At 37.3% G+C, this 16,682-nt stretch overlaps 1 protein-coding gene across 1 annotated transcript in view; it reads left to right on the top strand.

Annotated features, from left to right (window-relative positions):
• The window catches only part of LOC135224351 (uncharacterized), a 57,359-nt gene that overhangs the window by 20,186 nt on the left and 20,491 nt on the right, over positions 1–16,682 (top strand). The window contains exon 2 of the mRNA XM_064263267.1: positions 12,952–15,434. The gene's annotated coding sequence lies outside the window, so the exon portion shown is untranslated. The remainder of the gene's footprint in view (positions 1–12,951; positions 15,435–16,682) is intronic.

Here is a 16,682-nt window from a genome sequence, read left to right as displayed (position 1 = left end):
TATATATATATATATATATATATATATATATATATATATACATATATGACATGCAAGACTATTCAGATATTCATCAATATTTCAGTCAAGGGAACATCGTCCATCTAGCTTAATATCAGTTATAACAATTTAGAAAAAAATTGAAATGTTTCGACAAAGGCTCCTTCTGCTTATATTCCTGAAACCGTTTCATCAGGTCTCTGACCATCTATCACTCTCAAGTGGCGAAGGAAATGACCTTAGTCACTTGGGACCCTTTCGACCTTGGACTCAACTACATAGACTTATTATTATCATAGATCTGCGACGAGGACTGAAACTCTTAGTCTTCCTTTACAATTTTCTCTATATGTCGTTTCATAATCATGTAAATAACCCTAAGAAAGAATGACCATGTGTTTTAATAGTTCATTATCTTGCTATGGCTACCAACGTGGAAGTGGTTAAATATATATGTATATATATATATATATATATATATATATATATATATATATATATATATATACATATACATATAATACTATATATCTATATATATATATATATATATATATATATATATATATGTGTATATATATAGATATATATATATATATATATATATATATATATATATATATATAGTATATATATATTATATATATATATATATATATATATATATATATATTAGTATATGTGTGTGTGTATGTATATATATATATATATATATATATATATATATATATATATATATATATATATATATATATATTTATATCTATATATATATATTTATATATAATATATATATATACTATAATATAGTATATATATATATATATTATATATATATATATACATATATATATATATATATATATATATATATATATATATATATATATATATATATATATATATGTAGAGAGAGATAGAGAGAGAGAGAGAGAGAGAGAGATATGTATACATAAAGCATATTATTTATTCAAATAGCATTAGTACGCTCACTTAATGATATACAATTTTCCAGAGACTCCCATCTTACAAAATGATTTTACGATATCACAACTCCCTCGTAGCTATGTAAACGCTGGTGTTTATTTGCTCTAAAACGCGCTCCACCTCATATACGTAAATACACACGTAGAGCAGACTTTATTATGACTCACCTCCAGTTCGAAGTTCGTCTGCACAAGGAAAGATAAACAGAAAGTATCACTTCGCGAAATGTGTAGAATCCCATTTCGGTGATAACATCCCTGCGAAGGAAAGTAGTGTGTGGGTGTGAGTGTGTGTGTGTTTGTGTGTGTGTGCGTGTATGTGTGCGCGCGCGATGTTCGATATTCTTGTTTTCCTTAGAAACACGAATCCAGACGCTTTCTGTTATAGTGTGATCACGAGTCACGACAGACAATTCAGTTATGGTTTGCTTTCGTACCTGACGAGTCAGGCATATTCTCTCTCTCTCTCTCTCTCTCTCTCTCTCTCTCTCTGCACAGTCAACTGACAACCAGATGCATTAATTAACTGAGTGGATCAAGAGAATATTCCTGTATTCCCATGTAGGCGTTACTATACCTTTCATTTTCTCACCCGGTCCTATGATAGAATGGGGATTACAAGGAGTTACAAGGATTAGGATGTCTCAAAGATTTTTTAGTCCATCCGAAGAGACATCGTGTGCTCTCTTATCTCTAGAAGCAGGAAGCAGGTTTTAATGTTCATTCACAGTGTCCTATTGATTTTGTTTAGCTTTCTGTTAAACACTGTTGCTATTTGCAACTTGTAGGGTCATCGGATTTGAACAGAAAGAGCTTCCATGAATCATGAGGATTAGAGAGAGAGAGAGAGTTTTATTAAATGCCAAGGATGTCGTAATAGTTCACAACCTGTACGGTGCCTGACAAAAAATATAAATATCACTTAGAACTTTTATATCTCTACAGTAGTATTGAGGAGGTTAAACATACCTTAATTCATGCACAAAGATCTACTCTTTTTTTTTTTTTTCTTAACATAAAATGTACACACTTGCACTTACATATGAAAGAACAAGGGCTTCTGCGCCTAGAAAAAATGTGTTAATACAGGAATTGATCAACATCATAGTATGTAATCATAACAATTCTTAGAAAGACTTTTAAATAAATTCGTTTAAGAAACTTCAGTCTTTAGTTAAGATAGAATGCCATGATGTTCCCACTGATTAGGTAGAATCTATGATTCAGCTTCAAAGTTCAAAGCGATAATTCACTATCTCATCTTGTGTTGCTATTGCCCTGTATAATTTGTCTTCATTAGCTTGTAAATGACGTCAGAAGCGCCCTGGAAGCTTCCACACTACTGGTCAGCTCCTCTTGTGATGCCAACGTTCGTGAGAATCAATCTCGTAGACAGCAGGTTTTTACCCTCAAGAAGAATTTCAGCATTTTTCCTGAATAGCGACCTCCTCAAGGGTTTTAACCCGGTATGTATCCAACTTTGCAGGGTGTTTGGTACAAGCCCGAGCGTTGGGGAATTGCCGTAAAAACATAAACAAAAGACTGTCAGTATCATAAAGATAATGACCCTAATAAATATTAGTCATAGAAAACGATCCCCGGAAATTCCCCTTGGGGGTGAGACAGACTATTGTATACAATGAACTAAAGCTGGAGGTTGATAATCCTGGGTATCTGGACCCGAAGTCATGATATATTGGACGTCAAGAGTCAAAACAAAACTCGTGAAGGAGACTTCAAAAACCACATGAACTTAAGATCATACTTCACTGTTCCATGTGTTATTACAGACCACAAAAGAAGAGGAGGCGAGTCTGCCATTGTTGATAAAATAAGATAAATTGATAAATACTAACTTAAAATAGATACGAACAATCCAATAAGTTGCATTCGTTTGACAATAGAATGATGAAACTTAGCATCGTCGAGTGGTCGTCTTCAAAATGTCACCGTTTACGATAATAATGTAAGAATATGACTCCCTCATGCAACAAATCATTCAGAACCAAAAATAACCGAAGCGCAGAGGAATCCTTTTGCATCATCATGCAACAAAAGCAGCACGAGTGTATTGCAGATTGTTGCAGTGTCCCAACCAACCGGAGGAGAGTGGGGCTGGAGTACCATCGATATTATTCTAATGAAAGAAAACATAAATAGCTCGTAAGAAACCCTGTGCTTAGAATGTTCTCAAGCTAAATCATAATCCATTATTTGTACCAAAATAGTATGATGACGTTTCATTTCAGATACTCAATTTTATAAGCAATGCATCAAAAATAGCAGTTGGCAACTATTGCGAAATGCAGCGTTAGAGAGAACGTGAGATTCATCGGGAGTTTAGGCATTCATTCTGTACCAGTTTATTCTAATATTCAGGTAACATTTTGGACCAAATGAATGATTTTAGTATATAGTAGGTTGCTAAAACAACTCTAGCTGCCAGGGAATCTCAGGGAATATTGATATCTTTTTTCATCATCATTCTCATCATGCACAACTGTTTTTACCTTTATGATAGTTTGTATACACTCAGGTCTATTTTTCTACGCATTATTGAGAATCTCCACTAACCACACGCAGTATACCTGGTTAAGTTTGAGGGGAGAATCTAAAACGTTTCTCATTAGCTTAAGAACGTGTACCTATAATGCTGCCATTTCGCCTCAATAGGAAGAAGTCCTCAAGAATTTCAATAGGCTTCTTTCATCCAAGTAAATCTTGCGTATATGCTTGAATTAAGCGGCATATTTTCTGTTTACATATAGAATGGATAAATGACTGCTTAGAAATAGCAGCATTAGCTCCCAGTCGACGATCACTCTTTCTTAAGGCAATTTTGTTTTTTATGACTTCTTTACAGAGAAGTGACCATCTAACCATTGTTCTCAAACTACATCCTAAAACAACATAAAAAAATAAAACATGGCTTGATATTCTTAAGTTTGAGATCATACGCATGCATATTATTCCCCATTTATTCAGTTGCAGATGCTTAATAATAATAATAATAAATAATAATAATAATAATAATAATAAAACTTAATAATAATAATAATAATAAATAATAATAATTAATAATAAATAATAATTAATAATAGTAAAAAATAAAAAATAAATAAAATAAATAAATAAATAAAAGCAACAGTAGCGTTAAAAATAAGAGGGATATGGAGCAGTATCCGAAAGTCTCTTTTAGTAATTTTTAGCGTTGTACAAAAATATATTTTTAACTACTGTGGCTTTTAATTGTCAATATTATAGCCTCGTTACGGAGGTTCCTTAGTTCTATAATAATAATAATAATAATAATAATAATAATAATAAAATAAATAATAATAATAATAATAATCATGTTCCGAAAAAGAAAATGAAAGCCTCAAATGGTAGAAATACCGCCCAGTCTTAAGTCGATATATCGCTGGCTGTTCTTTGTATGCGTATAAACATAGAGACCAAATACGCCATAGGGTATGTGCCAAGAATTTGCGTGGGCGTATAGATGTGGTTTTTAGGCGGGTGCACTTGATAAATACAATTGCAGGCAAGTGCCTGCAATAGGGCAAGTTCCCCCCCTCCTCTCTCTCTCTCTCTCTCTCTCCCTTCTCTCTCGTCTCTCTCTCTCTCTCTCTCTCTCTCTCTCTCTCCATTTAACACCATGCATTATTTTTCTCTTCCTCGCCATTACGTAAGACAGTGGTTATGGCGAACGATCGTTACGTGACCCGAGATGCAGTTGGCATATCTCCTCTTCTTCATTGCCTTCATTGTCAGCCTTTTTGCTTTCGTTTGCCTGTTGTCCCCAGGCTCAAGTCATTCTATCTCTTCGTTCATGTCATTGCTTGCATTCGCTCCTATTAAGATAGATACAGCGGATTGTGGCAGTATTTATATTCAATTCGTCCGTTTGTGTGTTCGTTGGGTACAAACAAAACGCTTTCGGCGATGCCAGCTTCCTCCTCCTCCTCATCACTGTTGTCTTAAACTGTCATTCATTTTGAATTGGCATCATTGCTGCGTTTTTGCATTCTCTCTCTCTCTCTCTCTCTCTCTCTCTCTCTCTCTCTCTCTCTCTGATTGAATGACCGGTCTGTTCTATCTTGACTAAACTCTATGGGAAAGATGCTCACGATATGATTACTAATTTTTAAAAGACTTTTGAAAAAATTCCCCGGGATTTTACAGCCATGTGATATTATAATCTTGGTTAGACAGACGTGGCATTTTTCTCATTTACTGAGACGACGTTAGTTCGCATTCTGCCCTGGTATAGTGTGTGCGTGTCAAATTCCACTTCGGAGTATTGGTTTCGTTTGTACTATGAATTCCAATACGGCCTCTCTCTCTCTCTCTCTCTCTCTCTCTCTCTCTCTCTCTCTCTCTCTCTCTCTCTCTCTCTCTCTGTCTGTCTGTCTGTCTTTTCTCCTCCTCCTCATCATCATCATATTGCTGTTCCTGGTTCAAAAATTAATTTCAAGTACATTGGTTTATTAGAGGCTGATATTAACCCCCTCAAAATTATGAATGAAAACACGTTCTGCATTTAGGGGAAAATGATTTTCAGTTGGTCACACGATTACAGAAATGCTGAAAATAACGCTTTATGTATTGAATGGACTATTTACACACGCACACACACACACACACACAGACAAAATAATGCCATGCATAAATGTCTGTACTGACTCTAAGTCTTTTGAGGACTTTGGTGATAAAATCTCAAATTGTAATAACCGATTTTCGATCTAATATTTTTTTCCTAATTGTGTAATTTCATCTTCTCAAATGTTAATTTTCATTAACGAACTATTTATGGATCAGACAATTTTTTTTCATGGTGAGGGTGATCAATTTGGCCATCTGAGCTTCATGATAAGCCTAATATTAGAAAATGTGAGATCTAAGATTTTATTTTTTTAATACAACATCAGGGAGATCTAAGAGTTTTTTTAATACAATATATATGCGAGATCTAAGACAATTTTTTGATAATATAATAACTTCGAGTTGTAAGATTTTTTTTATAATAACTGCGAGATCTAAAAGTTTTTTTTTTTTTTTTTTTTTTTTTTTTTTTAAATAGCTGCGAGATATAAGAGATTATTTCCGAACATAATATACGCCTTTAGATTACTTCAGGGTAGTTCTCGCAACATACCAGGCTGGAACGACCTAGTTGAAAACGAAAGATTTTTCTTCGGTACCTCGAGAGAAGGACATTTTGCAATGCTAATTAGACAGGCGAGAGAGATTGAGAGGCCTCGGTTCAAACTTGTTCTGCTGCAGTCCATTAGATGAAAGGCAGCTAGGAGCAGATGCAGCGGCTGGAAAATTAGGTCCTGGTAATTACCTTCGTCTCTGCATTGACATTAAATCCCTCTATATACATCCCAAGACCAAGTAACTATCGCCAAGAGCAGGAGAAACTGTCGGGGATGAAGTTGGAGTTAAAATGGGCGTCGATCATTTTAGCCTTTTAGCCCTATCCTAAATTGTGTAAACGACCAAGGCTTCCACAGGACAGCAGATAACCTTAACGACTACATTCGTTTTCATCTCGCAGGTCGTGTTACACCAGGTAATACCGATGTACAAATAATTCGTTGAATGATAAATCAACCAACTGTACTAATGGTCTCCCTGCAGAAGCTCTCAAGTTCTATCTTCTTCTTTCCCACCGTTATTCCTATACACTAAGAGGTCGGTTGCCTGATGCGCCATTCCTTACAACATCAGGCATGGTTTATTATTTGGCAAAGGGGTTTCTACGACCGCATGCCTTTGGCCTTTGACTAAGAAGTCCACCTGCAAGGCAGCAGTTTCCACAGTTATTGACGGTAGGCCTAGCCTTTTACTAAAAGGTAAGACTGCAAGGCAGCAGTTTCCAAAGTTATTGGTGTAGGCCTATATAGCCGTTTACTAAAAAGTAAGACTGCAAGGTAGCAATTTCCAAAGTTATTGGCGGTAGGCCTATATAGCCTTTCACTAAAAAGTAAGACTGCAAGGCAGCAGTTTCCAAAGTTATTGGCAGTAGGCCTAGCCTTTTGTTTAAAATTAAGACTGCAAGGCAGCAGTTTCCACAGTTATTGGCGGTGGGCCTAGTCTTTCACTCAAAAGTAAAACTGCAAGGCAGTAGTTTCCACAGTTATTGGCGGTAGGCCTAGCCTTTTGCTTAAAAAAAGTAAGACTGTAAGTCAGCAGTTTCCACAGTTGTTGGCGGTGGGCCTATCATTTTACTAAAAAAGTAAGACTTTAAATGGAATCACTTTAATTACATAAAAGACATCTGGAGTTTGCTCTCTGAGCTAGGCCAGTCTCTGTTCTGCAAACTTCATACAACCAGTTTAGATTTAAAACACTCATTTGTGCCTGCTTTATTCTCAGTCCCCTAAAACAGAGTTGTACCAATTTCTCTCTTTCCTCTCCTATCCATTTCTTATGTCAGGATTTTTATTAGGCAGCTTTCTGCTTACTGCAAACACACTGACAAGACAGCTTGGAGTAACACTTTATCATGTGCCATTTCAGCCTTCAAGATGCAGATCATTTGCATCATTTGTGGTTAAATTTCACTATTCTCACAATCTCCTAATCTTCTCGTCTGCTTAAAGTAATTTACAGGACGATAAGTTATGAGAAGCACGTATCTACGAAAAACCAAAAATGGCAGGTTGGTTTTAGGGGGTCATCATTTGTGGAAGCTTCTCGTTGGTCCACTGTGCTGCTTGTCACATCTAATATAGAATTGTTAATACTGCATTCTATAAAATTTGATATTTACATTCTGAAAGAAACGTCATTTCTATTTAAAAGGAAGGTCCTGAAATCAATAGTTTTGGTATTTCTGTGTCTTACTCATTCCCAAATGTTTACAAATGCTGAGGTTTTGATGTTTTTCAATCAAAAACCAATTTGCCTTCCTTTTGGACCAGCATATGATTGAAGTGGTCTTATCATATATCCTAATGAAATATTGCTGTAACTACAATTAATAAGAGTTCATGAATATATTAGCTCGCACGTCCTTAAGTTAATGCTATTCATGATCATACTTTTAATCACTGTATTACGAAAATGAAGAATTGATGCAAAGTGTGTTAGCAATAAGTATTCTGGGAAATACAGGTATCTGACTTTGAAGATCTTCGTGTGTAGGTATATAGCAGTAAATAATGAGAGAGAGAGAGAGAGAGAGAGAGAGAGAGAGAGAGAGAGAGAGAGAGAGAGAGAAGTAACCCATCAAGGTAGGTTTGGAAATGATATTAGAAAACAAAGAACGCAATTGTACAATCGAACGTCAAACGATGAGGAATTTTAAAGAAAATGTTAACAAGGTGATACAAGAGAGAAACAGTCTGCTTAAAACAAATAAAATTGGCAACTGGTCGAAATCCAGACTAAGAAAATACCGAGATATAATGCAGTGATACATAAACGTAATTTCATCCACAGGGAATCAAATATTCTGGAGAAAATATTTACGTGACACAGGTCAGCAAATGTCAATAAAAATATTTCGGAATATATGAATAAATCAAACCTTCATACAGTTATCTAGAGACCCATTTTAGTACAGATAAAATTCAGTTATGAACAACAACCATCAAGCGTCTTTGCGTTAAGATAGGTATTTCCTGAAAAAGGAAATGAAATAATCCCACCGGATCTGCTTTAAGCATCTGACCTATAATATTTCCGGGAATTTTATTCGTCACCAATTACAGCTATTCGCTCTGGGTAGGAAGTACGATTTGCGAAATCCAATTTCGCATAACGTTATGCTCTCCTGCATCATGTTTTGTTATTCCGTTCCTCTACCCATGCCACTGCTGGGTGGGTGGGTATAAGGCGTGGTGAGCAGGGTATACGAGACGGCATAGAAAACGGAGGGCGGATGAGAGGGTGTAAAAGATAATTCGTGGAAGAAGAAGACGAAAATGACACTTAACGTTTACCATGACGAATTTCCTCATCGGTACCAATTACCTCATCAAGATTTCTTAAAGAGGAATGCGCTCCTCTGTTTTACGGATCCCATAAAAGCGATTTGGCGGCTTCATTTTTATTTTTTTTTTATTTTTTACCCGCGCTGATGTCCTCATGCCCCAATTGCCAAGGGATGAGAAATGCTCTCAGTTTTAATCGCCAGCATTGCTGCTGTATGCCCAAAATGTTTATGTTGTTTTTACGGTTACGATTCCATCCACACGCCTAATAATTGCGCTAAAGATAACGGAAAGGATGAAAAGTCTTTAAAAGTGTACACCCATCTCTCTCTCTCTCTCTCTCTCTCTCTCTCTCTCTCTCTCTCTCTCTCTCTCTCTCTCTCTTTTAAGGATATCTTCCCACTTCCGTCTACGCCATTCATACATCCTTCCTGAAGTATTGTTCTTATGGGGATCATGAGTTATTATTATTATTAATATATTTTATTTTATTTTATTTTTTTGCTCTATCACAGTTTCCAATTCGACTGGGTGGTATTTATAGTGTGGGGTTCCGGGTTGCATCCAGCCTTCTTAGGAGTCCATCACTTTTCTTACTATGTGCGCCGTTTCTAGGATCACACTCTTCTGCATGAGTCCTGGAGCTACTTCAGCGTCTAGTTTTTCAAGATTCCTTTTCAAGGATCTTGGGGTCGTGCCTATTGGTCCTATGATTATGGGTACAATTTCCACTGGCATATCCCATAGCCTTCTTATTTCTATTTTCAGATCTTGATACTTATCCATTTTTTCCCTTTCTTTCTCATCAACTCTGGTGTCCCATGGTATTGCGACATCAATGAGTGATACTTTCTTCTTGACTTTGTCAATCAACGTCACGTCTGGTCTATTTGCACGTATCACCCTATCTGTTCTGATACCATAGTCCCAGAGTATCTTTGCCTGATCGTTTTCTATCACTTCCTCAGGTTGGTGCTCATACCAATTATTACTGCAAGGTAGCTGATGTTTCTGGCACAGGCTCCAGTGGAGGGCTTTTGCCACTGAATCATGCCTCTTTTTGTACTGGTTCTGTGCAAGTACCGGGCATTCGCTTGCTATGTGGTTTATGGTTTCATTTTTCGTATTGCACTTCCTACATATGGGAGAGATGTTGTTTCCGTCTATCGTTCTTTGAACATATCTGGTTCTTAGGGCCTGATCTTGTGCCGCTGTTATCATTCCTTCAGTTTCCTTCTTTAGCTCTCCCCTCTGTAGCCATTGCCATGAGTCCACGCTGGCTAGTTCTTTAGCCTGTCTCATGTATTGTCCGTGCATTGGTTTGTTGCGCCATTCCTCTGTTCTGTTTGTCATTCTCCTGTCTCTGAATATTTCTGGGTCTTCGTCTACTTTTATTAATCCTTCTTCCCATACACTCTTTAGCCACTCGTCTTCACTGGTTTTCAGATATTGCCCCAGTGCTCTGTTCTCGATATTGACGCAGTCCTCTATACTTAGTAGTCCTCTCCCTCTTTCCTTTCGTGTTATGTATAGTCTGTCCGTATTTGCTCTTGGGTGTAGTGCTTTGTGTATTGTCATGTTTCCTGGTTTTCTGATCTATGCAGAGAAGTTCTGCCTTCGTCCATTCCACTCACTATTCCTGCGCTGTATCTGATTACTGGCACTGCCCATGTGTTTATGGCTTTTATCATATTTCCGGCGTTGAGTTTTGACTTGAGTATCGCCTTGAGTCTCTGCATATATTCTTTCCTGATCGTGTCTTTTATCTCTTGGTGTTTTATATCCCCTCCCTCCATTATTCCCAGGTATTTGTATCCAGTCTCATCTATGTGTTTGATGTTGCTCCCATCTGGTAGTTTTATCCATTCAGTTCTCGTTACTTTGCCTTTTTGTATGTTGACTAAGACGCATTTTTCTATTCCAAACTCTATCCTGATGTCCCCAGATACAATCCTTACAGTCTGGATTAGGGTATCTATTTCCTTGATGCTCTTACCATACAGCTTGATGTCGTCCATGAACATCAGATGGTTGATTCTGTTGCCTCTTTTCTTGAGTTGGTACCCGGCATCCATCTTCTGTAGTACTTTTGTCATGGGAATCATGGCTACTACAAAGAGTAGTGGGGACAGTGAGTCGCCCTGGAAGATCCCTCTCCAGATATTAACCTCTACTAGTCTTATTCCAGAGGTTGTAATTAATGTATTCCAGTTGCGCATTGTATTATTTGAGGAAGCTGGTGGTGTTTTCCTCTGCCGCATATATTTTCAGACATTCTATTAGCCATGTGTGTGGTATCATGTCAAAGGCTTTCTTATAGTCTATCCGTGCCATGCTTAGGTTGGTTTTCCTTCTCCTACTGTTTTTCATTACCATTTTGTCTATGAGGAGCTGGTCTTTTGTGCCCCTACACTTCCTTCTGCAGCCTTTCTGTTGGTGGGGAATGGTGTTATTATTTTTATTTTATTTTTTATTTTTTATTTTTTTTTTTTGCTCTATCACAGTCCTCCAATTCGACTGGGTGGTATTTATAGCGTGGGGTTCCGGGTTGCATCCTGCCTCCTTAGGAGTCCGTCACTTTTCTTACTATGTGTGCCGTTTCTAGGATCACACTTCTTCTGCATGAGTCCTGGAGCTACTTCAGCGTCTAGTTTTTCTAGATTCCTTTTCAGGGATCTTGGGATCGTGCCTAGTTCTCCTATGATTATGGGTACGATTTCCACTGGCATATCCCATATCCTTCTTCTTCTTCTTCTTTCTTCTTCTTCTTATTATTATTATTATTATTATTATTATTATTATTATTATTATTATTATTATATTATTGAAAAAGAAACCCACAAAATCCCTGGGTTTCTTTTTCAATCTTCAGAAGAAAACTGAAAGTAGTTTTTGTTTCGTTCACTATTATTATTATTTATTATTATTATTATTATTATTTTATTATTATTATTATTATTATTATTATTATTATTATTATTATTATTATTAGTAGGGAAAAACTCTCTATCACGAGAGTATATATAATGTTCTAAAGGGTCCACAATAATACAAAGTGTAAAAAGTCCGTGTATAATTTTGAAGACTTTACAGATAGCTTTCGAACCCTTCCCTGGGTTCATCTTCAGTCCAAAATTTTGGACTGGAGATGAACCCAGGGAAGGGTTCGAAAGCTATCTGTAAAGTCTTCAAAATATACACGGACTTTTTACACTTTGTATTATTGTGGACCCTTTAGAACATTATTATTATTATTATTATTATTATTATTATTATATTATTATTATTATTATTCAGTAAATGAAACATATTCATATATACCACTGTGCGTGTGTGTGTGTGTGTGTGTGTGTACAGAAGCAATATTCATTCATTACGTGGCTAGATTTTGGAATGAGGTCGCTAACGCCTTCACGAATTGGCCCAGGAAGTAAAGCATTCCTAAACAAGCATTCCTCTAGGTTTCGTCACGAACTGATACTTACTTAGCTAATCAAAAATAGGGCATTACAGGGTATATAAACATACCCTGGTTAATCCGGTGGTGGTAAGAGGCAAAAATTAGAGATTTCTTGACTAGAAAGTGCCCATGGCTTGGAATGCCATTGCCAATACCCCAAGGCAGCGTAGCCCCCTAGAGAATGGTTTTATGCTCTTGAACCTAATGACAACACTTTTCTCCTGTGGGATTCTAGGAACTGAAAATATTAGAATTCATGCTACGGAAAGTTGTATTAGTTAAGGTTTTTGTTTATTTAGCTGCATTTACAGTTTTAATTGTGAAAAATGATATGCTGAAGGTAAATATAACATGGTTTCGAGTTTTCTAGTTTAGATGTGTTTTTTTTTATTTTAAAGATTTATATATGGATTTTGATGTACTTTGTTTATCCATATTGAAGAGCTGGTAATGTTAATAATTGTATATGGTGTGGTCAATAAACTTCTATCTATCTATCTATCTATCTATCTATATATCTGTTAGCATCTAAAATAAATAACTTGCCCTTTTATTGCAGGGACAAAATTAAACACGCTACAAGGAAGTCAACGTAAAGCAGAAAAATTAATAGATGAAAACATCTCTATATAAAAGACCAAAGTGAAGAGTTGTTTTCTGGAGAGGATGGAGTCCTGTATCGAGTGAGTGAGCGTCTTCAACATTAGTTGCAGGAGAAGGACGGAAGGGCGTGCAGCATGAAATAATGCAAGAATGGGTGGTGTTAAAAAAAAAAAAAAAGGGTCAGAAAGCGTGCCGGACCTATAATCGTCATACCACAGAATGAGTTGAACGGACAATGACACGTAGTGGTATTCATGTTCATGAATGTTCAAAATCATATAAAAAAAAATAAATGAAAATTTGGAAATATGAGTAGTCCTTAAAAGCCTCTACGTTTGTCCAGATACGATGCACTTTTGTCTTCGCTTATACTTCGATAAATCATACTGTAATATGAGGTTCCAGATTACATAAGTTATGAACACTCTCAAGAATCAACTCAATTTTTTTTGACAAAGTGGATTAAAAATTAATGATATGCGCAGAATTTGATGAGATAGTTCCATTTGGAAATTCAGGACAGAGTCTAGTACGGAAGATTATGAGATGTAATAATAACACTGAAGACTTAGTGAGATAAGTACCCAAAGTCAGAATGATTCAGCATAATAGCCAAAATTTGAGTAAGTTGTTATGCATAGGAAGAATGATGATAATGTATTTATTAACGTATTTATCAATTTACAAATACATGAACTTCTTTATGGGATAGGTAACACAATGGAAATTACAGTTTGTAATCGCCAATCCATACGAGACTTTCTTTATGTGATGGTACCAAAAGCGAATTTCTTTATACAGTAATTAACCATCGTAGGAATTTCTCTACTTAATAAGCAACAAAATAGGAATGTTTTAACGTGATAGATAGCTAAAACAAAAATTATACTTTACGATGAGGTATTATATGGATTAGTTGTTATGAAAAAATTAATAATATATAAAGTAGCATATCAACAAAGTTCTAATTGTGATGTCAGTAAACACAAAACAAATATTATACAAGGTAATTAATGCGCAGTATATGATAGGTCACTAATCATTTTGTGGATGCAGTCATGATATAGGAAACATCCCTTAAAAATGCATTGCTGTCCCAACCGTGCATTCAAAAACTGGTTTAAGAACTGATCTCCTGTTCAGTCGATAAATTTAAAGATTCTAAATGCAAAAGAGATTAAATCTCTTTCACTTTTCCAAAGATGTTCGTGTAAAGTGACCCGTATATATGTACTCTCCTATTCAGTCAATAAATTTAAGGATTCTAAATGAAAAAGCAATTAAATCTCTTTCGCTTTTCCAAAGATGTTTTGTTCATGTAAAGTGACCCGCATGTATGCACACCATCGTAACAGGAATGCGCTCGGCCGCGCCAATAGTACACTTGACCAAGGGCGCTTACCCTAAGCAGCAGCGGTGTGCACATCGTAATCATGTATTCAAACGACACGTGTGCACCTCAAAACGTTGCCGCGGGCCGAGAAATAATGACCCACCCACCCCAATCTCCAAAAAGGATATGAACCGAGCCGGCCATTGGGTGAAAAAAAAAAAAGGGAAAACAAAAAGTGGGGAGAGAGAGAGAGAGGTGACGGGGGAAGTTTGGGGGTGGAAGGAAGAAGAGAGAGAGAGAGAGAGAGAATGAAAAGTACAAATTTAATGCAACAGAGCACCGAGAGAGACATAATACCCACATTTACCTCGAAGTTCGTCAACCCAAACCAGACCTCTGAGGTAACATCCTTTCCACAGTCAAAGGAAACGAAATCGCAAGGCCTCACGGAGAGGCCAAGTGTCCTTAATAACTCTCTCCAGGATATTGCATTATGCTCCCAATGCTCTGCGGCCAACGACTTCCTCGGTAAGGACGAGCCTCAAGTGAAGAAGGAGGAGGAGGAGGAGGTAGAGGAGGAGGAGGAGGAGGAAGGAAGGCTTGCCGTCTGTTACAGAAGTGTCCTTGGGGGGCCCCAGAGTGCAGGATACTACGAGGGGCTCCAGTTCCCCAACCTGCGATACTCCGCACACCCAGTCTTCTTCTTCGCGCCGCTCACTGTTGTTTTAACCGTGATATGTGACTGGGTGGGAGATTGGCTTGCGCTTGGGAAGTTGTGCGCGCACTGCTGCTCTTCTGGTCAAAGCAAAATCCGCTGGTTTTGTTTCTCGTTTGCTGTGATAACGCGTGCCAAGCGATGCAGAGTGAATCGCAAGGGCCCGTGCGATGTTTAGTAGGCATGTTTTCGCCCTAGTTCGCCTCGTGAAAGGACTCCTCTCGTTACTATCGGTACTACCATTGTTTGGCGACAACAGTGGCATCCGGCAATGAGATCAACAACATTGAGAACTTGTCCATCTTGCGGTTTCCGATCGTCGGCTGAGTTGCTTACCATGGATTAAAAAAAAGGATTGCCTCCGTCGTCGATCAGGGACTGAAACCTAACCGTAAGTAACTTTGCAGTGTCTATAGCTTAGTTTAAAAAGGACAGTTTCCATTCATGAATATCCATTTGCGAGTAGAGTTTGCGTCTCCTCAACAGCGTCGTGAGCGAATGCCACTGACGCTGAGCGCCTTCTTATGGAAAATCTCTTTAAAAACAACCCTTTTCCAGATTGTATCAGACGCTAATCCCTTTGATTGTAAATGAGACCTGTGTGATTGTCATCTCCACTCAGCTTCCAAACGCCTTCGATGCCAAGCTGATCTGTGACAGGTTGAATCTGGGGAACTTTCGGTGTGGCTGAACAGCAATGGATGTCGTCTTTCCCTTCTGGCAGCCAATCGAAGCTCGTTGCCTAGAGCGCACGAGCTTCCGCCGTTTAAGATGTAATAGCAGTTGACAAATGGCTCTCAGTTATTCCTCTAACAACAGCGTGGCAATGTTTTCTAAAAGGCCCTCACACACACACAAAAAAAAAAAAAAGTGGAAAAGATAGTAGTACTATAGATACGCCATGATAGTGGTGGTCTACTTATGAGCTATTTCGTCAAATTGTCGCAGCTTTTCATTCCTGAACCAGTTTGGGGATTGAATGACATATCTGACACTTGAAGCAGGTGACAACAAAATGTCAACCACAAAAGATGAACGAAGTCATAATTTTACTACAAGAGTCAGCGGGAAAAGGGAAGGGAAACCCTAAGTACATAATATAACGCAGTAGTCTGTGTAATAATGTCACGTGACCATCTAAATGAGGAAATGCCTTTGAACACGAGACACATTTATTGTGCTTGTCGCTTGCTAAGTGTGACAGATGAGATTCGTTTTCAAAAGCGCCTGAATGCAACTGGGGTTGTTCCCTCTTCCGATCGTAGAGGGGAAGGCGGGTGGGGGTGGGGGTTATAAGGGGGTGGTGGTGGGGAGAATGGGGGGCTCTTCAATTCAAAGGATTGTATTCGACAATGTGATGTTTAGCGCCCTTTTCTGGATTTGACTCAAAGCAAATCCTTTGTTTCGGTAAGCGATTTGTTTTGCCGTTCTCCGCCTTTTTCGCTTTTTCTGGTATTCGAATTTGTTAATAATTACAATAATGATAATAATGGGAATTATGAAAAATGGCAATTATAACGATAACAACTGAGGCAGCAGACGGATTATTAGTAGTAATAGTAGCGTAGTAGTAGTAGTAGTAGTAATTGTCATCTAACTGATTAATTGTCTCTTTGAAGTCATTCATTGTCACGTGCAT

Source organism: Macrobrachium nipponense, chromosome 12 (assembly GCF_015104395.2).
Source record: "Macrobrachium nipponense isolate FS-2020 chromosome 12, ASM1510439v2, whole genome shotgun sequence".
Taxonomy (NCBI): domain Eukaryota; kingdom Metazoa; phylum Arthropoda; class Malacostraca; order Decapoda; family Palaemonidae; genus Macrobrachium; species Macrobrachium nipponense.
The sequence above is the reverse complement of the archived record's forward strand: the minus strand, read 5'-3'. Positions and strand labels throughout refer to the sequence as shown.